This window comes from Lygodium microphyllum, chromosome 19 (assembly GCF_053477565.2).
Source record: "Lygodium microphyllum isolate KBCC chromosome 19, Lygodium_microphyllum_v1.1.10, whole genome shotgun sequence".
Taxonomy (NCBI): Eukaryota; Viridiplantae; Streptophyta; class Polypodiopsida; order Schizaeales; family Lygodiaceae; genus Lygodium; species Lygodium microphyllum.
In genome coordinates this window covers 115241592-115265964 of record NC_141153.1, presented here as the reverse complement: position 1 = coordinate 115265964, position 24373 = coordinate 115241592, and positions in this window count along the sequence as shown.

Here is a 24373-nt window from a genome sequence, read left to right as displayed (position 1 = left end):
GTCCTGTCACTGGACCTCTCCTGGTATTGATGAGGGGGTGACCTGTCAGGTATTTCCCCTTCCCCCTCTTCTGCATCCTGCGTCTCTTTCACGGCCTCTTGGATGAGCCCTGTTAAGATGCTTCCATAGGCGATGAATGAGGCCTTGGAGGAGGTCTTCTTTCTTTCTGTGACCTTAGACGCTGCAGACTCTCCTCCTGCGGGCATGCTTCCTAAAGCCAGCACTTTAGCCATCTGGTCGATGGTTTTGCGCACATAGCCGTTCCAATTGACTTCATGTAGAGTATGAGCCGCCACATTCTCTAGTACGGCACACTGATTCGGTGCATCAATACGTTGTAGCACTGGCTGGAAAGGAGCACGTGTATCAGTTTTGCCTGCAATCTGGTTTTTGCATCAGGGATATCTTGAATGTTGATGCTGTCGTTTGTCAGCACGTCCTCCTTTCTCATCCCTAGCATGGCATACACATCTCTCTTCTGCTTCTTTTCCATTTTTGGTTCTAGTTCTAGCGCCTTTTCCACCAAGGCAGGGGTTAATCGAACCAACACTTGCTTGGAATTTTGTCCCCTTCCTATTGTGACGGTGCCACATTCGTTGTCGGGGTCGTAAGACTTGAGAAATTCCACGCAACTTGTGTGGTTGGGTTTTTGTGCGAATCTTTCCAAGTACTTGGTGAAGTTGCAGTTTTCAATGACTCTCCTAGCCACCTCTTCCTTGGCCACTAATCCTTCTATGTTATGAATAGTTCAAAATTTTAGTTGGTTGTAAGCACGGCTCTCCAGGGTGATGTTGTACTGCGCTCTCTCCTCTTCCGTGAATGGAAGCCAGTGGGGCACGGTCTTGTTGCGACATTTTTCGTTCCTGTCATAACCCGTAATTTTCATTAGTGCTTTCCACATAGTAATTTGCTGATTGCTGAAAAAGAAAATTTCTATGCTTTTTGAATGAATTCATTAAGAACCATTGTAGATTTTCCTTTTCAGACTTTAACTTTTTGCCCTTTACTTCAAAGTTTCCATGCCCTTTTTCCTACCCCATCCATTTTTCATAGTATTGTTTATGTGTTTCACTAATTTTGATTTGATTGGCCTGATTTGATTCACCGTACCCCCTCCCCTTCCAGCTTGAGAAGAATCCTTCCTAGGTTTTAGGGTCAGAAGGGCAAGGGCATTCGGCATGGTGGTGTAGGAGTTACTTGTGAAGGAGCCAATCATAGAACTAGGGGTTGTATTCTAAGTGAGCTTCGTAGTTCAGATCAAAGGGTCGAATCCCCACTTGCGTGATGTATGTGAGAACATCTGTTAGGAGGTCATCCGAGTTGACATGGCTAGCAATGTATAACTCTTCCTCAGTCAACAAGCGGTCGAGGTAGGGGTGTCCTTTGATGTGTTCTTCCATGGGTCGGCCCCGAAGAGTGGTTAACATTCTATACGAGGTTGGTGCGACATATGTGGGGTCGTATTCCGCTATTTTTGATAGTGTGGCGCTACTCAGCATTGGTCATTATGCGGCACCCTTCAACTTCCCATTGCAGCCTAAGAGTGTACCAATGCCTCAAGAACGGGGAGTCAGTATCAGTGAGCTTTGATAACACCGTGATTTCTTGATCAGTGATAGCAGAAGTGGTTCGCTGATCATATGACATGATGAGGCGCTGTTTGATGGCTTGCTCCTTGGAGATCTTGCTGTTGAGCAATTCAACAGTGGAGCAAGAAGCTTTTGCGAATGTGAATTCAAAGGTCTCCCAGGAGCATGGCATTGTTTTAACTTCAGTTGCAAAGGGTTCCTCCAATAGTTCTAAGTCCAAGCGGTTGTAGCTTAGTGCTAGCGACATGAAGGTGATGTCTAGTTGTTTAATGCATTCCACCACGTCATCCCCGGCGTCCTCAGCGAGGTCGGCGGCCAGTTCTAAAAAGGATTTGCATTCATAGGAGGGCATAAGGCCGACGGGTGGTCGAGGTTTGCTAGAATTAGAGCCTGTAACAACGAAGAGTTGCAGTTGGGAGTGTTCTTGAGTCTGCGGGTGGACTGCTTGGATTATGGGTGTATTAGGAGCAGCCACGACAGACGGACTGCTACATTCAAGCTGGATTTAGGGAGTCGAGTTGACTTGGTCAAGTGATGACTCATGTGACGGAGTCTGTTGTTTGGGCTGATAGGCTTGTTTGACTTTCTTGGATTTAGGCGTGGATGGGTCGGATGGCTGTGGTTTTCGAGAGCACTGTGGCGAATGGTTTGGAGGGTTTATGGAACTTCGGTTGGTCAAGCTTGAGGGTGGCGTAGGAGTAGTGCCTTTGGCCATGTAGGCCTTAGGGATCCACAACCAGGTGTTGCCCACATAGTAGCCTTGCACATGCAAGAGAGCTTTAGGGACTCATCTTTGCTTGATCATGCGGCGCTTGCTGTGACTACATCTTGGCCTCCTAGGTTTAGAATTTTTGGTTTTATGAGGATAGGAGCGTCGACTCCTAGGCAGCGGTAGCGGCTACTTAGGCTGCCGTTGAAATCTAGGCTGTTGGGCCTTAGGTTTTGCTGTTTTGGACTATGATTCATGAAATTTGGGAGGTGGCGGCCGCGCACTACCCCTCCTTGGACTTGGTTACGGATATTTCTACCAGTGGCATTGCGGATAGTGATGAGGTCGCGCAACCCTTGCTAAAAGTTGTGACAATGCGAACATTGCCTATTGTGAGGTGGATGTGCTGCGACTCATAATCAACATTGCAGTGCGTCTGCTTCTTGAAAGTTTGCCCTAGCAGCGACTTCGTGCCTGTGTTTTTAGCATTAGGCAACACGTACAAAATCATTGGGACAGTCTCAGACTCGAGAGAAACGGCGGCTCTGCACTTGCCAAGAAGTGCGTAGGAATGGGCCACATATGGGCTTAATTTCGCATTAGTGGGTTGAAGTGGTGGTCTGCCAAGTTCAGTCCAATGATCGTGAGTTAAGACATTGAAGTATGATCCCTCGTCGATCAAAGCGTTGAAAGTGCATGTTTGTTTTGTAGTGACCGTGATATGGAGGTATGTGGGCTGTACGGCTTCCTCATCCTCATCATCAATCTCAGTGATTGTGACCACTCGTATCTTGACAAGCGGTTCTAACATCGGGGGCTCATGAAAAGGATGGGTGGGAGGGTAATACTTCTTGACACAATTGCCATTGAAAAAGCCTATGCCCTCATCGTCTAAGGTCTCGAGCTTGACATTGCCTGTGTGGCTGATCGCACGAACTTTGAAAGGTCCAAGACCTCTAAATTTCATTTTTTGCTTATGCCCCTTAACTGAGTAGAGGAGCACCAAGTCGCCCTGTTCAAAGTCGCGTTGCTTGACATGCTTGTCAAACCAACTCTTGCGTCGGGCCTTCTTACATATAAGCGCATGGGTGGCTAGAAGGCGAGTCTCTGAGAGGCGCTCGAGTTCGACCAGGCGTTGCGTTTATGCCTCCTTCCCTTCCCATCGTTCTTGAAGTGCTATTCTCAGGCTAGGAATGAAGAATTCTTGGTGCGCAGATCGGTCGCTGTATGCTCACGTAGTGAATCCCGGAAGGTCCCTAAGAACAATGAACTCTACCTTTTTGCACAAAAAACAATGTAAAAAGCATGAACGACAAGAGCAAGAGACCAATTGGGTTCAATCTCCCCCCATGCCTTGTGTGAGCGCTTCACAAAGCATGTATTTTATGTATATTTCCATCTTCATGCTCAATAATAGCCCAATTTACAAAAATATGACAAGCTTTTAGCTTTTGAGTTTGCTTTTACAAAAATAGGAAATAAAGCTAATGGACGGTGCCCATAGAGTCTGGCACGCCCAACACAATGTCCAAATAGAAATAACATATCCGTGCGCGTAGGCACATACAAAATAATAATAAATAATCGATGTCTCAATAGACATGACAAAATATAGGCGTGGCGCCTATCAAAATATAATCCATAGGTCGAATACTCACTAGACTCCAATGCTTTCCTCCACCACTGCTGCTATCTCTACACATCAACTGAAGCATTCACAATCGTTAGTAAAATAATACAATTAAACCGACAAAAGTGAATACCTAGCAGTCTTCAGCTACTTAAATAAATCAACTGGTTAGAAATAAATCCTAACCTTAATTTATTACGAGTGCACACTCTAAACTCATAAACGTTTATTAATTTAATATGCATTTTGCGGAATCACCCACTATGGAATCACCCATGTACACACTAAATTAATGAAACGCCCGAAAAGGACAGGCGTTCCCATCAACTTCTCGCACAAAGAATCCACTTTGTGTATGAGCCCCGGTCATCTAAGTTTACGGAATCCACCGTAAAACCATACGGAATCCACCGTGGCACGGAATCCACCGTGGAATATGCCTCCTGGCATCATACCCCCGGGGTGGGATAGCAATTGACCTCAATTGCTATTAGCTCAATGTGGAGCTAACAGAGTGGGGAAAGCATTTAAGTCTCTAGCGTGCATCCATTGTGCTTACTCTATAGGATGGTTCTTAAATTTTACTAGATATCTAGAATACCTTCGGCCAGTCCTAGTGGTCAGATAGTCAGTGTCTATGATAGCTTCTGGTTCAAATATTTCAGTCTCTTCCTCTAATAAATGTGGGTTTTCACAAACAGGGTGGATAGGTAATTGGCCTCTAAATGGTCTCAATAAACTAATATGAAATGTATTATGAATTTTCCAATGAGATGGTAATTCTAACTTGAATGCATTATCATTAATTTTATGAATGATTCTAAATGGTCCATAGAATCTAGGAGCTAGTTTGACAACTGGATGTCTATCTACACTTTGCAGTCTACGTTTTTCTATTCTCAGCCAAACATAATCATCAACTTTGAAATTCATGGCTTGTCTTTTCTTATTGGCTTGTTTGGTATATGATTGTTGGGCTTTAGCAATCATATCCTTAACCTCATCAAAAATACTATTATGCATACTAGCAATATCATCAGCACTCTGAATTCTATTAGACAAAGATGCAATAGGTGTAGATAATCTATATCCATAAATGACTTCAAAAGGTGCTTTCTTTGTAGATGTGTGCGGTGTATTATTATATGCAAACTGTAATAAATGCAAATGAGTGTCCCATGTCTGAGGTTTAGAGATAGTATATGCACGTAAAAGATCTAGAATGGTACTGTTTGTGGCTTCTGTTTGTCCATTTGTTTCTGGATGAAATGCAGATGAGAAATCAATCTTTGTGCCTAGATTAGCAAACAGTGTAATCCAAAAATTGTTACAAAATCTAGAATCACGATCTCAAAATAATCACTTTTGGCAATCCATGATTAGTAAAAACAGTTTTCAAAAATAATTGTGCTGCTTGTGATGCTGTTAAAGTTTTCTTACATGGAATGAAATATGCTTGCTTACTATATCTATCTACAACTGTCCAAATGATGTCATGGTTAGATTTAGTATTTGGTAAACCAGTAATGAAATCCATAGAAATATGTTCCCAAGGTTTAGATGGAATAGACAAAGGCATTAGTAATCCATACTGTTTACCATGATGTCTTTTTACTCTTTGACAAATCAAACATTCAGAAATGAAATTAGATACATCTGCATCCATATGCGGCCAATAAAAATCTTCAGTTAACATGCGTAATGTAGATATGATACCTCTATGACCTTGATATGGGGGACAATGAATTTCATTCAAAACAAAAGATCGGAATGGAATAGTAACACACAGTCTCTTTTCATAAAACATAAATCCATCATTATATGACAATGAATCAACAGGAATGAAATTATTTTGAACTAATTTATTCCAATCAGAATGAAAAGTAATATCCTGGTGATATGTATCTTTCATAGCAATCAAAGAATCAAAAGATATGACAGAAATATTATGAATTGCAGGTCTTCTACTCAATGCATCAGCAACTACATTTTCTTTTCCAGGTTGGTATTGAATGATAGGATGAAAACTTTGAATGAAGGAAGCCCATTTGATATGATGGTCAGAAATTTGGGGTTGGCTAAGTAAATGTCTAATGCTTTGCTGGTCGGTCTTTATCATGAATTCTGAACCCATTAAGTAGTGTTTCCACTGTCTTAATGCTTGTACAACTGCTAATAGTTCTTTGTCATAAGTGGAATATTTCAGCTCAGAGGGTTTCAGCTTAGAACTAGAATATGCTATTGGATGATTGTCTTGCATTAGTACGGCTCCTATTCCTGATCCGCTAGCATCGGTCACAACTAGAAAGAATGGTCTATTAAAGTCAGGCAACTGTAAAACAGGGGCATTGGTTAATGCACATTTCAGTAAGTCAAAGGATTTCTGCTGATTTTCAGTCCATTGATAAACAATTCCTTTCTTGAGAAGTTTGGTTAATGGTAAAGCAAGTAATGAAAAATTACGTACAAACTTCCTATAGAAACTAGCAAGACCAAGGAATGAGCGTAACTCATGCACGTTTTTAGGAACAGGCCAATGCAATATTGCATCAATTTTCTTAGGATCAACTTTAATTCCTTCAGATGATACAATATGACCTAAATACTCAATTTCTGTCTTAAAGAATTCACTCTTTTCAGGATTTGCAAACAGTTGATTTTCTTTCAATAATTGAAAAACTAATGACAAATGCTCATAATGCTCTTTCTCATTTTGACTAAACACCAAAATATCATCAAAGAAAACAATCACACAGTACTGATATTTCAAAAAGATACGGTTCATCATTCTACTGAAGGTAGCAGGTGCATTAGTCAATCTGAATTGGGCACTCACAAAGTTGATTTTAGAAAGATTTTCATTGTTTGTTTCACATAGAACAAAATAGTTCTAGATTGAATAGCAAATAATAAATTTCATCATGCATGTTTAATGCTTCAAGGATGTTATTTTGGTTACTATATGGTATGGTTATACTCTTTGAATTGATTTGGTCTTGAAATAGCCCAAATTTCACCATCATTTTAATACTATAATAACAAGGTAGTAAGCATTTATCATAAAAATCTTATGCCTAATTCTTATTGATGCTTTACGATATACTCAATAGATGTACTACTACTTCGATTGTTATGTATACTCTCCAATATACTATGGCATGATGTTAAGCTAAGATTTGGGCTCCATTATATTGATCTTGGTTGTGGTTACATGGCTTAGCTACTTTAGTGTCTTACATAGTTACAAGCTTGAAGAATATATTAGGTTTTATGCTCTTGGTATATGCTTCATATATATTAGATACACGGATGTTATATACTTGATGTTTTGAGCTTACATTGCTCATTTGGCATTCAATTTTGTTCAAGTTTAAGTTACCTACACTACTTTGGATGTTCCACAGAGCTTTGGGTTTATGCAATTGAGCTTGAGCTTATTGGAAATGCAATTCACACTTGCCAGAGAAAACTAGCTCACTATTGATGCAATGGCTATGACTTGAGACTAGATTTGTATCCTAGACCAAATTGACAAATATTTTGATAACTGGATAGACCAAAGATTATACATCACCTTATGGTTTTAGGGGTTAGATGTCTAGTCCAATTATGGAAAACTTTTGGTTTAGCTCACAATGGCGTGAATAATTCTAGGATGGATGACCCCCAAGGAAGGAGAGGTACAAGGGCCCCTACCCTTTTTCTAGCTTAGTATCAGAGCCTAGTTTGCTAAGCTTGGGTGACACAAGGACCTCAACCAAGGTGTGTCTTGGGGGGGTGTTAGAAATGCAATCCACACTTGCTAGAGAAAACTAGCTCACTATCGGTACAATGGCAATAAGTTGAGACTAGTTTTCTCTGGTAAGTGTGAAATGCATTTCCAATATCTCCCCTCAAGCCACACCTTGGGGTTGAGGTCCTACTACCAATCAAGCTCAACAACCTAAGCTTTGATACAAAGTTAGAAATTGGACCAGGGCCCTTCTACCTCCCCTTCCCAGGAGATCACCCATCCTAGTATTGCTCATGTCATTGTGAGGTTAACTGAAAGTTTTCCATAATTGGACTAGCCATCTAGCCTCCAAAAACTTTAATGTGATGGATGACCTTCGGTCTATCCAATTATTGAAATTTTTCTCCATTTAACCTAGGATTCAAAACTAGTCTCAACTCATCGCCACTACACCAATAGTGAGCTAGTTGTAGAAATTACATAGCACAACAAACAAAATCTGAGTGAGTAGAGAACACATATCAAATATGAGAAGAACAGAGACTACTTTAATTTCAAAAAAACTGAGACAAAGATGGCTATGTCCACCTGTCATAGATTGATGATGGCTTTAGAGGAGTCTTCCTTTTATAGCCCGAGAAGGTAGTCAGCTGGCATGTTTGACTACATTATAAACCTTTCTAGTCAGCTAAGGAATATTGCAAGAAATATTTCCTATATCGTTAGGCCAAGGGTAGTGTGTCTAGGCCTCTGTCAAGGGGATCCCCTTGAGGCCCCCTATTTAAGGGCCACTTTTGGAATCCCTGATAAATCCTACATCCCATAACTCAATGCATTGTACCTCAAGTTGTTACCAGCATAACTGCTCTATCAAACCCAAAGGCTATATCCATAAAGGTCACATTTTTTCCATCCGATCACATATACCTTATTTGACATACAAGTTAAGACACACCCAATATCCATGCTCACAAATGGCTTCTCCTCATAATGGGGGCCTAACAACTTAGAGCACCATGGATCATTGGTGGCACCTTAGAAGGGTGGGGCATTGTGCATATTTGGCATCCCCCCTCAAAGTCCACCCACCACAAGTAAACTACATTCTTGACCCAACGAGTTTACTTGTGCCCACACCAGCTATGGATTTAAGGGTACTTCGCTCATATAGGTTGTTTCTTCTTTCTCCTTTTCCGAAAACATTACCAACACTATCAATAATTTCTACACCTATCTTAGTGAACCTCACTTCATGGCCAAGATGAGTTATAGAAGCAACTGCTAGTATATTTCTCTTGATCTCTAGAACATAGGACATATTTGAAAGATTCTTGAGTTCACCATTTGTAGTAACAAAGGAAATAGTACATGTGCCTTCAACAAGGCATTTTGCATCATTTCCAACTGTCATAATGATGGGTTCTTGTAGAGGCTTTATAGAACTATATAGACTTTTCTTATTGCAGGTGATACCACTATCCAATACCCATGACTTAGTGTTTAATACTTCTTGTGCCAAGAAACACACTTCCTCAACGGTCACCATGAATAACTCCAACTCTGCTTCAGCTATATTGGTTGTCTCCTTTCCTTTAGTCTTCACAGTGCCATTTTGTTTCATCTACCTTCTTGACACAAGAATATGCAATTGTATGTTCTTTTTTTTAAATAGCAAAAGCACTCTCCTTGAAATTTTTTCTTGCCACTCTTCTTCTTTTTGTCACCATTGGTAGAGAAGCCACATTTTCCTTTTGTATTGGCAAACAATACAGCATCTCCATTGTTGCTACCCTCTCGGACTTTAAGCCTCAACTCCTCCTCCATTAGTAGTGCACAAAATTCCTCAAGCATCAAAGATTGGCGTCTCACCTGAGTGTTTAGGACAATTTCCAATCCATCAAACTTTGGTGGACAAATTTGAAGACACCTCTAAGCTAGCTCCTCACTAGTCTTTTGGGGATGGCTAGTCCAATTATGGGAAACTTCTGATTAAGCACACACAATGGCATGAACAATACTAGAATGGGTGACCTCTCAGAAAGAGGAGGTACAAGGGGCCCCACCTAGTTTCTAACTTGATATCAAAGCTTAGGTTGATGAGCTTAGGTGGCACCTTAACCAAGGTGTGGCTTGAGGGGGGTGTTTGAAATGCAATCCACACTTGCTAGAGACAACTAGCATTAGGAGAAATACGGACTCTCTTTTTTGTCCCTTAAGGGGTTTCTCTCACCTCTCTATCTCTAAAAAGAGATTCCAAAATTATTTCCAAACTATAGGATAAGGTTACTTTTTCTCAAAATCCTCATAACTAAAAAAATACAACTTTATTTTATGTAAAAACAAAGCCAATCATTAATATACGACTCTTTAATGCCCTTGTGACTTTTCAACATGAAAATATACAAGAATCATTCTCATTCTTGCTTCTTAAAAGGGCATAAGTTTAAAAATGATATAAATTGACATACACATCATATTTTAAGATTATTTTTTACCCAGAGACACCTTTTTGACTTGAGAGTTTCCTTGTAATTTTTTATCATTTTTGGACAAGTATATGCATATTTCTGGGCATTTCTTCATTCCCTCTCAAAGCTCTAGTTTTGTCCAAAATTTTGTGTACTCTCCTCCTTCCCTCCAGAATATGGTTTCTTGCATACTAATTCTTCTGAAGCAACACTCAATACTATCTACAATACTCTCTACCCTATTATAAGCAATCTCAAGAGTGATTTTGATAGCATTTGTTGAGATCAAATAATCTCTATCTACAACACTCTCTACCCTGCTACAAGCAATCTCCCTCTTAAGTATTGTGCTATAAGATATCTTCCTCTTCAACACTCTATACTATAAGCAATCAAGTGATAATGGAGGTATCTTTATTTTTTTAATCTTTGTGATGTTATTATTCTTCATAGTTGTTGTTTAATCCTTGTGTCAATTCATAGAGAGAGAGAGAGAGAGAGAGAGAGAGAGAGAGAGAGAGAGGAAAAGAGGGAGAAGGGGAGGGAAGAGAGAGAACTATGTGAGATGAACTAAGAAAATAAGTGATAAAGTGACAGAGAGTAAATGAGGGTAGAAGATAAGATTATGTTATTATTCTCCACTAGCCAAGCTTCTGTATAAATGTGTTTAAATATCCTTGATCAATTCTTCTTGAGGGGGAGAGAGAGAGAGAGAGAGAGAATATTTTGGATAGAAGAAAAGATAAGATTGGATGTTAATTAGAGGTAGATTAAAATCTAAGATTACAAGAAAATTAGGGTTTGATTAGGATCTATCATGACTGAAATCAAGAGAAAGAGACAAGATCCAAGTGGGTAAAAAAGAACACATATATAGTGAATCAAAGGGGTGCAATTGTGTGATTTGAGCAAGTCCAAAATTAGCTACATGTTGTTGGATTGATGTTGACATGTAGCTCCCATATATTTAGACATTCTTGCTATTGATAAAAAATTTGGCATCGACTCCTTAGCTTACTATTAATCAAAGGGGTGTAATTGTGTAATGTTAAAATTGGCATATATTTCTCTCTATAGGATGCATGTGCAAGACATACCAAGAGAAAGATAGATATTCAATTGGAGGATGAATATGCATCAATGTTCAAAAGAACTATAGAAAGGAATGATGCAATAAGATACATGATGCAATAAGAAAGAAATGTAGGGAAAAAAAATGTGGACCTTTGGGTTGATGGGTGCATTTATCTACCCGATATAGTCACTCAAAGGCCACCACAATTTGAAGGGCTTACATCATTTGTAAAGTTTGTTTGTGAAGGCAATGAAGGATTGTATGGATACACATGTAGACTTGCCACACAAGGATTAGCAGGGGTTCATCAAGCCTTGACAAATATGTAGACAAGATTACAAGGGAATATGCAGTCTTTGATGGAAAATGATAGATTATTGGCTGAGAAGGATAGGGAGAACCAGAGCTGACAACAAGCAATGTCTCATTGAAGATGCTATGCAGGCTACACACGTGCAAAATATGGAGTTACAGTCTAAAGTTATGGACTTGGAGAAGGAGAATCAAAACATAAAGAGGAAGATCACAAAAACTTTGGAGATTGGGCCCACTTTAAAAACCAAAGAAGCACGTCGGCGCATCCGATTAGTTAAACCAATTCACCAATTAACCAAAGGAAGTGGACAATATCATGGACGGTCAATCTGCTACAATGAGAAATATGTTCCCTCATGTAGAGAATGATACTATTTCCAAATTCCTAAGCAAGGATAGGGTCAAAAATACATTGGAAAATCATACATTAAGGGACATTGTAGATGTTGTTGCAAGTGAATATCTTAGGGATGTGAACAACTTGTTTACTACTACAGATGCTCAAGAATTATGTGATAAGGTGGGAATGAGTTTCAAGTCATATAGTATGCTCTATCAACAATTGGATACAGGATTTAAGCAAGTGTTCATCAAAACTAAGTGAATAATGCATGTGCCAAAGCCATTTCAGGTAAAGAAGGCTCAAAAACAACTAAATGAGAAAGTTTTAGAACTAATTGGTGAGCCAACGCATCTGAAAAATACACACATATTGAAGTATGGTTCCAAAGAAGTTACATTTGTATTGAATGCATCCAACAACTTTGTATTGGATATATGTAGGATTCAAATTGCTATGGTCAAGTTTTACAATATGTCTATGGAAGAATGTAGAGGCAATCCTAAGTTTGTCCTCAAACTTGATGAGAGTGAGATTATTAAGGGGCAAAAACTTGAATGTGTGAATATAACACTTATGAATCGAGCATTAGATCCCAACATTGATGAAAACCATCCTTTATACTTCAGTGTATAGTCAGAGAATGAAATATGGTGGATTGCAACATTTGAAGTACCAAAGGAGGACCATGAAGTACTTAACATTTTTTTTAACCGCACTAATATATCCAATATTATTCAACAACAAAATAATGGAGCAATTTTACACATTGAGGGGTTTGGTGACTATTAAGTTGAATGGCATCTTGCAGGTGATTTGAAAACATTGAAGTGTATGTTTGGTTTATCAAATGCGGCGAATGTAAAATTTTCGTGCGTATACTGTATGCAAACTAGGAAGAAAGGAAAACATGGAAGGAAAGAATGGCTTGCCAAGATGCTCCAACATGTGATCAAAAAGTCATGAGAAATGGAATGCTAGTTCTAGTGGATCCAAACTAGTGCCCTATTTTGGAAATACCACTAACAAGGGTTCACGTTTGCACATTGCATTGTTTGGTTAGAATAATTGAGAAGCTAGTATATGAATGTATATGCTTTGCATACAAGACGCAACATGTGTCAAAAGTTGATGCTACATGCAAGAAGGTAGAATAAGTCCTCTCTAAAGTTGGATTGCACGGGGGCCAAGTAGAAATAAAAAAGGACAATAAAAATTTGGGAAAGAGTGGAAATATCCCTTGTAAACCATGCTTTGGCGAACCCAAGGCTAGGAAGTTTATATCTCCACCTCGAGATGAGGTTGGCAATATGCTTGTAAAAGAACCAGAGAAGTATGAAGCATGGAAAAAGTTGCACCTTGTTGTTCCAAATTGGAGCAATGGAGAACGAACAAGGATTGGAAAGGCAGAAGTGTGGATACACCTAGATAGATTAGCATCTCTCTTACAAAAGTTGAGGGTTAGGGATGGTGATGCCAATACATTTAAAGAGAAACTTGCTCAATTTCATAAGTCCATTGTGGAGGCATGGACTACAAACAATATAACACACTACATGGTCAGTATTGTCAACATTACAAAAAATTATCATCATTTCGAACTAATTTGTGTTTCTAATCTCTCTTCTTATGAAACATATACTTGAAGCACATCCATACTTTGTAGATCAAGGAAGTTTGATAGTATGTTTAACTCAAGGCATGGAACGATCTCATTGGCGAGCTTGCTATGCTTTTCAAAAGACAATTAATCATGGAGGTGGCATTCAATGATTCCAACTCTATGAGGCAAGTATTACAATGGTGGTATAGGAGATTAGAGATACAATACAAGGAAAAAGAAAAGAAGTCCAAAACCTCTCAAGCAGAATTTATAAGTAGAGAAATATATGAAGTGAGAAAAGCAAGATATGAAAACAACACAGCTAGACAACGCCATGTAGAATGGTTGGCAACCCAAGAAAAAGAGATGACAAGAAATGGAGACCTAGATAAAGATAATACTTTTGATGCATTTAGAGTCCACGAGAGAGCATAAGTACCTAGGATATGACACATCAATACTTCTATCTTTAACATAAGATGTCTTGCAAATTTTGTTTACAATTTCAAAGGTTTGTCACTATGTTCCTCAAAGTCGATTTTGAACTATGTTTTTTAATTTTAAAGTTCATTTACATCGCAGTAAGTTCAAAGTTTTATACTTAAGTGAAGTCTCTCCTTTCATTTTTTCCCATTACTCTTCACTCTACCCTCCACCTTTCTATCCTTCATCATCACATCCATGGCACATTCCAAGCTTTCTATCAAGAAGGCGCCTATAAGAGCAAGAGCTCAACACTCTTCTGAATCTAATGAGTATACTATGAGTGACAAAGGTCCCTTGGTGGCCGAAAACAGTGGCCCTACCTACAGCTAATAATAGTGGTACTACTGTGTCCAACAATGGTGGCCCTAGTGTGGTCAATAATAATGGTTTGCCATTGTCTAGAAATAGTGGTCCACATGCTCGAGTTGCTCCACCTCCCACTACTATTCCAACTGGTAATACACATCCTCCAACACATAAGAAGCAAAGATGGAGACCAGGCACAACTGCACTACGTGAGTTTATTCCTAAGACACAATTTTCTAGGTTGATGTGAGAAATACTACAAGATTTACAAGTAGGGCATCATCACAAGTTCTTTTCAAGGAACGAGGCAAGGAATGTGGGGCAATGGTCAAGCCAAGCCTTGCTTGCTCTCTAAGAAGTAGCTACTAGGGCAACTTGATTATTCCTAAGAATGGTGCCAACTTGATTATTCCTAAGGCACCATTCTCTAGGTTGGTGTGAGAAATACTGAAAGATTTGCAGTTAAGGCATCATCACAATTTCTTTTTAAGGAATCGGGCAAGGAATGTGGGGCGATGGTCAAGCCAAGCCTTGCTTGCTCTCCAAGAAGCATCTAAAAGTTACTTGATTGATCTAATGGGTGATTCTCAACTTTTAGCCATTCATGCCCGATGTATCACTATTAAGCCCATAGATACGGTTCTTCTTCGTAGGATTCGCAACAACAAGGATGCGTTTAATCTTAATGTCAACAATATGCTTTGAGAAGCTACCTTGTAATTGGATCTATGTTTTTAGGTCACATTTGTTTGTAGATTGTAAGGAGATTAGTTTTGGTTTATATTTCCAATAGACCTTCAAGTATTTGATATCAATGGTCTACAAAATGGAGCTAAATTTTGCCTAGCTCTAGTTGTACTTGGTGCAATGCACTATCTACCATGTATTTCATGGTTTCGATGTCAAATCTGATACTTGATATTCTATTTTTCCATGATTTGCATTATGTGTATTTCCAAGTTTTTAATTTTGAAAGTAGTTTTGTTGAGGATAAATTCAATGCGCAATCATGCACACATCAATGATCAGTTATACATGGGCCAATGCACTATATCTTTACTGTATTTAGCAGTTTGGCAACATTATATCCAATATGTGATATTCCATTTGACCCATGACTTATTTTTTGTGATTTTTTAAGTTTCTAATATTTCACGTAGTTTGGTTGACAACACATTTAATATGCAGTTGCGCACACTTGGTGTGGTGGTGAGTTTTTCTGTTATAAGTGAAGTATAATCTAGTTAATGCATTTTCAAAAAATGATTGAACTGTCAATTTTATAAATCAAAATTTGGTGAAACTTCACCCACATGCTGGGCATAATAAAAACTCATGGATATTAAAAAATTAGCCCCATCAGAAGTCTTTACGACACCTATCCAGAGGCTTGCGTTTGGGGCCCTGAATCTGGGGATTCAAGGCCCCAGATGCCTGCCTCTGGACAGGTTTCCTGGAGACATTTGATGAGGCCAAATTTTTTTTGGGTAGTTGATGTACCCTAGAGGAGTCCACATGTGAAATTTCACATCAATCGAATCACTGGTCATATTTTTCCAAAGCCTGGTTACATTAATTCAGGTTTAAGGGTTTTTTGAAAGTTTTGCTATAAATTTAAAGTTTTACCTCATTTTACACATTTCACTTTTGAGTTTTGAGTTTTCTCTCCTAGAAGACATGGCACGCACCAAGCAAGCGGCCCAAAGACACCCCCGTAGAAGTCCTATGCAGAGGTCACCTCCCCCAGCTCCACCACTACCACCACCACCACCACCACCACCATGCTAGCATCACAAGCATCGATGGCAGCCATGCACAGTGGCTCTTTGTGAGATCTGCCATTAGCAGAAGACCACACACTTCTTGATACCAAAGGCTCCATTCCAGAGGCTAGTGCGTGAGATTATGGACAGCATACTCATAAGAACAGCAAGAGGCTCTTTCCAGATGGAACAAGCTTGCAACAACCCGATCGCTAGAGTGTTCAAGCCCTCCTTGCACTATAGGAAGCTACTGAAGCTTATGTCATCGACTTGTTTGAAGACTCGATCTATGCAGCAGTACATGCAAGGAGAGTCACCGTCACCAATAAAAATTTGCCAATAGTGAGGTTCTTTCGGCGATGGAAGAATAGTTCTCAGAGAGATCAACAACAATAGGGATGTACCACCAAAACATATACAAAATGTGGCTTCCAAAGAGATTTTGTAAAACCCTGGTTGTAATGGATCCCATGTAAAATGTTATGAATATGAATACAATTTTTTTGGCATCTTATTTTTGTTTAATCACTTGTTATTTGTTTTATTTATATCTTTGAGTTATTGTTGCATGCGTTCTAACGAATACATGTTGCACATGAACTCAATAAATCACAATGTATTAAATTTAGGGTACGAACCATGTTGCGTATGAATCCGATAAATAAATGTAACATTCAAGTGAAAAATAATAATAAATGACATGTATGACAAACTACATTGCACGCAAATCCAACAAATATCGAATTTCATTACTTCAAGAGAATATTACAAATTACATTACATTGGTGATGAGATACCATTTGACACTAAGTACATCTACTCTCTCCTAGGCTTCTTTGAGCTACACTCCCCATGGTTAGAGCTATTCTTGATCATAGGCAGCAACACATTTTTCCCTATTAGCTCCTACCTAATGACATTAGGGTCTTCAACAACAGCAACCATATCATGGGCCACCATGGAAAAAAGTTGCCCATACCTAGTACTAGAGAATAAGTAGAGGAGCTTCGAACATCGAAGGAACACTACTTTCTCCAAGCTTGAGTTTTTTGGGATGGTCTTGAAGGGCCCAGCCTTTGTTATAGTGCCCTCAACTTCAAAAAGTTCTCAGCAAAAGCCGGAGAGCATGTCTTATGGAATACAATAATGTCACTCACAAGCTGGCCAATATACTCCTTCAATGCCGAGTCCTGCACCCTTCCTTGGCTACCAGATCAACCACCTTATCTAGATGAAAATTCATCTATATAGGCAATGTCTTGCATCACACAAGTTCAGTGTCAGACTTACTATGCATGGAGTATGCTATATATATATATATATATATATATATATATATATATATATATATATATATATATATATATATATATATATATATATAGAATTCACATAAACATTTACTAGTAGGGCCTCTAGGGCATCGAGAGTGTGCACATAAAATTTTGCCGGGATCGAGCCCCGAGAGCTACACAATCGGAGGCTCACATCTGGGACCGGAGGCTTGCGTCTAGGGCCCCCAAATGCGAGCCTCCATCTACAGCAACTCTAGGGACCTAATCTCGACAAAATTTTATGTGCACACTCCCGATGCCCTAGAGGCACTACTAGTAAAATTCTACACAAATCTGATAATATTACCTTCTCTACATCATCTATCTGTTGCTTAATGGAGCATCCAGGTCTGCCCCTGCAACTGGGCCACCCTCGTCTCACTCTTGGGAAGGTACTCCGTAGTCCACAGGTCGAGGTCAAAAAATGCTTTCTTGCAACCACTAGAACTCCTCATCTGAGATCTCATACTGTGGCACTGCATTCTCAATCTGCTCTTAGATGCTCACAATGGCAGAGATGTCATTGACACTCGTGCCATCATATTGAGCCACCTCATCAACATGTGCTAGCGCATCTTGTATATCAAAATCTATAAAATCATCACATGCATCACACACCATGATACAATATAGCTCTTCTCCCCTTAGCTTCAAAATTTCTAGTACATTCTACATAAGTAAATATTCCACCCCCTCGATGATGATAGAATGGATAGAAGAGAGGGGTGGCTCATCACTTGTCAGCGTCTCAACAGGGCAAGGAGATTAGTGCACAATGACTAAGCTTTGTGCTGTCTCTACTCTCGGATCAAGTGTGATCTCCTCTAGCTCCCTCTCAAAATACTCTAGTTGTGGCCAAGAGGGTGTGTCAATGTCTTCCTCATTGTCCTCTTACACCTCAGTGCACAAAACATATATGGAAAATGATGCATCACGCTCGATGAGATCCATCGTAGCGTGGTCCTCGGATGAGGTGGGCACTACTCTGGCATGGAGACCTCAAATGCACGAGGTCTTGATTTATTACCTTTGCATGGCTTGGTCCAACACATAAACTATATAAGAAATCTATGGGGATCCATCTGAGAGCAGAGTCCGGAATAGAGTAGGTGAGAGGATTTTCCGCATCACAAAACAATGCCAGTATACTAGAGCTAGGGTCTACGGTAAAAAGCGAGCTCTCTAGACTCAAGTCACACAAAACCAAGGGTATATTTGGTCTTTTATGTGTGTGTAGCATGTGGAGCTAATCCATGCACGGTGAAGGCAGGAGTGGTAGCCATGGCACATAAAGAGATAAGGAAGGAAAGCATAAGTGTAGGGAAATAGAGAATGAAAGTGAAAATGAGTTTGGAGTTATAGCTTTTATGTATCTAGGGTTTTAAATAAAGGTTATTTTTTAACTATAAAGTTTCAAATTAAAACTCTTACCTTAGTTTCTTTAATTTAATACTTTAAAGTAACCATTAAAATTACTCATACAGACAAATTCTTCGATCTACATTATTATATCCTCGAATATACTTGGATTGCTAAGTATATTCAAGTCCAACTACATAAAAATACAAAAAAAAAATTAGAAAATAAATCTAAAAAACCTTCAAAATCCCTTGAATCCAATTGAATATTTAATTTTAGGAAATAAGTAGAAGAGATAGCTACAATATATCATTATGCAAAGACAATATTACATAGATTATAGAACTCCAGCCTGCAATTTAATTATGATTTTAACCAACATGATTGACTAATGATAATATATATTATTGCACACTTAGATCATAGTAAACTAAGATTATCTAAATTGAAAGTACTTTGAAGTTCTTTATTTTAAAACATTACAAGGATTCCACTATCTCAAGGATATGTGGAGAAGCACATTGTTTACATGTCATGGATTGCTCACTACAAATCTTGACTTTTCTATTATCTAACTTGAAATAGAATCTACAGAGGGACTCATTGGACATTAATTGGATTTCTTGTCTCAAAAAAGAAATGGGCTAATGGATCTTTGCATTGACCACAAAAGGATTATGATCATTCCATAAGATAATCATATCTGTGAGAGCTATATGTGTCTCATCTCAGGTATCTTGATCCAAGCTTATCCACTCCCCTCACAAAAGTTGCCATCTTCTATATCGAAAGTGAATGCACAGAGTTTGTCTAGCAATGAAATACTCGTAATAAAAACAAAAATAATGGTAAGTAAATGTGAATAAAACAAAAAATCATCTAAGCAAGACCTATGTCAATTAAATCAAGGCATTCAAAGTAGTAAAAAAGATATACTTGAATGTGAGATTAGATTGGTTGACCCTGCACTCAATCGTCTCATCAAAATGTGTTCTTTTGACTTGCCAAGACTCACCCAATAGCTGACTCATCCATTCCTCAGATGGACACTTGCATTGATAAGTAATCTTTTGACTTGCCAAGACTCACCCAAGAGCTAACTCATCCATTCCTCAGATGGACACTTGCATTGATAAGTAATCTTTGTTTTCTTCAAACATCGCATGAACTAAACAAATGTGTAAACAATGAGAATGGAATAAACCAACTAAGATGCACATCTTTTGGATCCTATGGTGGGTTTCATAGCACTATTGATGTCACATTTTATCATGGACTTACATGCTCTTGACAACTCCAAGCTACCAATCAACCATTTACCACTAGATAGTGGTAGAAATGGGACATACTGCAATCTCTGGCTTTTTACTACATAAAATGAATTATATAAAAAGATATTTTGAGTTGCAAGTTGACTTGCAGAGTTATTATCATAGATCAAAGAACCTATGTCTTCATGCCAAACATGTATCTTGTCGCTCAAACATTCCGCATTCTGCCATTCATGCAAGTTGATGGATATGGAGCTATCAGTAAAACAAGATTGAATTAGAACACTGCAAAGATTTTTAAAAACAACTTTGATGCAAAAGAATAAACAATTATAAATTTTAAAACTTATTTTTTATTTATAATTTGCAATGTAGTTCTTGTCATGTATAAAGATTTGTTTGTGCGTATAAACACGTTAGATCAACACTTATGTTACTATACTTGTCCCATTAAACACTTTTCAGAACTCTAAAATTCTACCTTTCCAATGTTTTCTAGGTTTACAACATCCTTACGCCTGACCTTGAAACTCCCTTGAGTACTTGGGTGCATCAAAATCCAATCCAACTTATAGTGCTTATCACAAATCCAATTACCGCCACTATCTTTCCTATTGAAGACCTCCACTGCAAGTGTGTTACTGATGTTTTTCCTCCGTGAAGATATCGATGATAACCAAGTAGAAAAGTTATCTATCAACATGTGTATAATTTGCAAATGTTCTCTCCAAATGAAATGAAATTTAAATGAAGTAATTTAAAAAAACATTGTACTTGTAATTCTTTTCACAAAGAAGCCCATAGATATTGAACAAGAAGTTGACTTATAACAAGACCATTGTTCCTTCTGACAAATTCTTAGATTACAAAAACAAAAGAAATATCGAGTCAAAGCATACATATAACTTGCATAGGCTTTGTCCAAATGAGTTGAAACTCAACCATGGAGCAACAGAAAAAAGTGGCAATATACCTGTGGCTCTCTTTGCAAAGAAGCCCAAAGATGTTAAAGAAGTTAAGTTTTTAAAAAATCATTGTTCTCCACCCTCGAATACTCTTGGAGTAAAAAAACAAAGGAAAACTCAGTATGCATATAGCTTGCATACATTTTGTCCAAACAAGATAAAATTTAACTATGGAGCAGCAAAAAAACAGGACAGCATACATATAACTTTGTTTACCAAGAAACCGTAAGATGTTGAAGAAGAAGTTAAGTATTCTAAAGATCATTGTTCTTGACTGTAAGAGACTCCTAGAGTACCAAAACAAAAGAAATTACATGTCAAAGAATGCACATAACTTGCACAGGTTTTGTCCAAACAGGATAAACTTTACCATAGAACATCCATGGAAGAGAACAATATACCTGTAAAGTTTTGTGGAGAATATCTTAGGGCTTTGGTAGAACAAGGTCTACTCTCATAAAACACGTGAAACTCACTCTGTGTTTGTGTAGAGGAAATGAAATTTCATAAGATTACAGATAGGGTAAGCAACAATGAGGCTGTAAAATTTTGTCAGGAAAGAAGAAGCGGGGAAAGATATATGATAAATTTGATTTCTGCCTAAGAAAGAGGGGGAAACCGAAAAGGTGAGAAATGAAAAGTCAAACATAAAAAATTAAGAAAATGAAAATTTGAGTCACAAACTTCTAGGAAGTATCAGCATTGTATTCCCAACATTTCCTCTTATTTTATTGCTGAGGGAAGATTTGGGCCAAGATATGGCTAGAAGATTCATGTTACATGAATCTGGAATCCCAGCTCTCTCATTGGTTAGGTCTATATTTGTTTGTTCACTCCTTAAGTGGAAAAAAAGAGAGTCCATATTTCTCCTAATGCTCACTACGAGTGCAACAACAATGAGTTGAGACTAGGTTTTAATCCTTGGCCAAATGGAGAAAGATTTTCATAATTGGATAGACCAAAGGTCATCCATCACCTTAAGGTTTGAAGGGTTAGATGGCTAGTATAATTATGAAAAACTTTTAGTTAAGCACTATAATGTCCCCGTTTGTCTGCTTCCGGAACACATCTTAGCAGCCCATCGGGAGGGTCTAGAAGGCTCCGCCTGGCACTCGCAGGGAATGACACAGGGTTTGCGATCTAGGTCTTCCCGAGTCCACCCCGAGCGGAAGTGTCTAGTCATTCCCACTTGGGATCGGCGTGAGGTCAGGGTTCCTTTCCTACCGGCAAGTCTCTAGGTCCTCATTGTCTTATCATCTCATCATTTGGGAAAAGTTCCCAGCTAACCGGGACCACCCCTTCGTAGGACGGACCTAAATCACGTCCACCGCACTTTCCTCAGTTTGCTTTAGTTATTTAATTACCTAACACATTACATTTTGACATGTAAATTCAGCTCCCTTAATTAAACAAATTAATCGCGGATTCCTTCACGTAACTTAGGCACTGACACAAAAACAATGCCAAGCAAGTTCCTTTTCCTTTAATAACTGCTCCTTATAAAAAAAAGATCCTAGACTACATCCAATATAATGATCGAAGGCTAGCCCAGCAATCTACAGGATTGCTGCTCCAAGTTTCGCCCATTGACTAGTACACGGGCCTTGAGATCCCACCTCGAGTCACGTCGGTCCCTTGCACGGGATCCGGAGGCAAGGGATTTATAGCCAGAGCCTCCCTTGGCACCCAAGCATCCTCCTGATCCAAGCAGTACCACAGAGAGACCTCTCGTGGTGGGTTAGGTCCATATACCCGGCGCGGCTAACAACCCCCTTGGATAGGGCCAGGCAGACAATTGGAGATAACTGTTCCTTCCTCTCCCTCCAGGCTTTCAACCTGAAGCATTAAGTGTTTTCCTTGAATTAGTTCCTTGAGCAAAGAAATCAAATAATGTATCTAAGTACAAGCACGAACATTTCTGAGGTCGTTTGTGCGATCGGCTGCTAAGGTGTGACTCCTTTTTCCCGAATGCCTAGCACCCGATCTTGGGTCTTTCCGCGACTTGGCGAAATCCCAATAATTTCAACAAGAGCAAATGGTCTTGGTAAGTTGACTTATACTTTCTTAGGGTATCTTAGTCCCTAAATCAAGCACTAGCTGGTCAGTCAAGGTAATGGGCATGCCTTATTCGCAACCCAACCAAGGGTCTTTTAATCTCTAATTCCAGCCAAGTTCAGTTAACACACATGGCAACACATGATTCCTCATTTAAACTTCCAAGATGCGGTTTAGGTGCAAGCGACCCTTCCAATTCTCTTAGTGCGATTCTATGCAAGATTTCCCAACCATCATGCATGTTGTGCACTTAGTATAGATGTACCCCTAAACGGCTTTTATCTCTCTTTATTCCTGGCAATGAGTACTTATTTCTAATGCACTGGATCACATGTGACTTGCGCCTATGAAAGTCCTAGGGTTTTGTCTAACAATGCAAGTGTATCTTATAAACAGAAATTAACATTTCATGTGTTACTTGTAACCATGATTGCGAAACGTGAATTCCAAATGACTATTCATACACTGAACTGGTTAAAAAGCTATCATTTTATGTGAAATAAGGCAATAACCCTATCATTTTATGTGTGTAGAGGCTATCATTTCATGTGAGGTAAGGCGATAACCTTATCATTTTATGTGAGTAAAATCTTATGCAAATACAACCCTACCGTTGCATGCAACTTAGTTCTTAGCATAAACAAAACCTTATGCACGACATTATCCCTTCCACGAGAACTAAGTCCTAAATTAATTTTTTTAATGCTTGGAACCTGGGCTTGATTGGTGTGTGCTACATTGGTTGTTCTGCTCACCCTCCAGCATTACCAATGGCTTGGGCGCTTATGCTTCCTACGACTTTCTTCTTGGGAGCCATTCACCTCGCGGGGGTTGGGCAGTCTGGTCCTTGAAGGGTTTCGAGTTGATACGTTTGGTTGGGAAAAACCACTGAATGGGGTTCGTTGTCGAGAGAGTGGTTCGAATGACTTGTAGCGACTACTCTCTTTCTCTCTCTTCTTCTTATTCTTTGTTTTTCTTACTCCCCTACTCTCTCTCCCTCTCCTTCCCTTCTCCTACTTCTCTCTTATTCCTCTACTCTCTCTCTCTCTCTCCTTCTCCCTCTCTTCTTCCCCTTCTCCCACTTCTTTCTCCTTCTGCTCCTCCCTCTTTTCCTTCTTCTACTACTTCTCTTCTCTCTCCCTCTACCTCTTCTTCTTCTTCCTCTACCTCTCTCCTTCCCCTTCTTCTCTCTTCCTCTACCTCTCTCCTTCCCCTTCTTCTTCTCCTCTCCTCCTCCTTCTCTCCCTCTTCTTCCTCTTCCTCTTCCTCTTCCTCTTCCTCTACCTCTCTTCCTCCTCCTTCTCTCCCTCTACTTCCTCTTCCTCCACCTCTCTTCTACTCCTTCTCTTCTTCTACTACTCTCCCTCTTCTT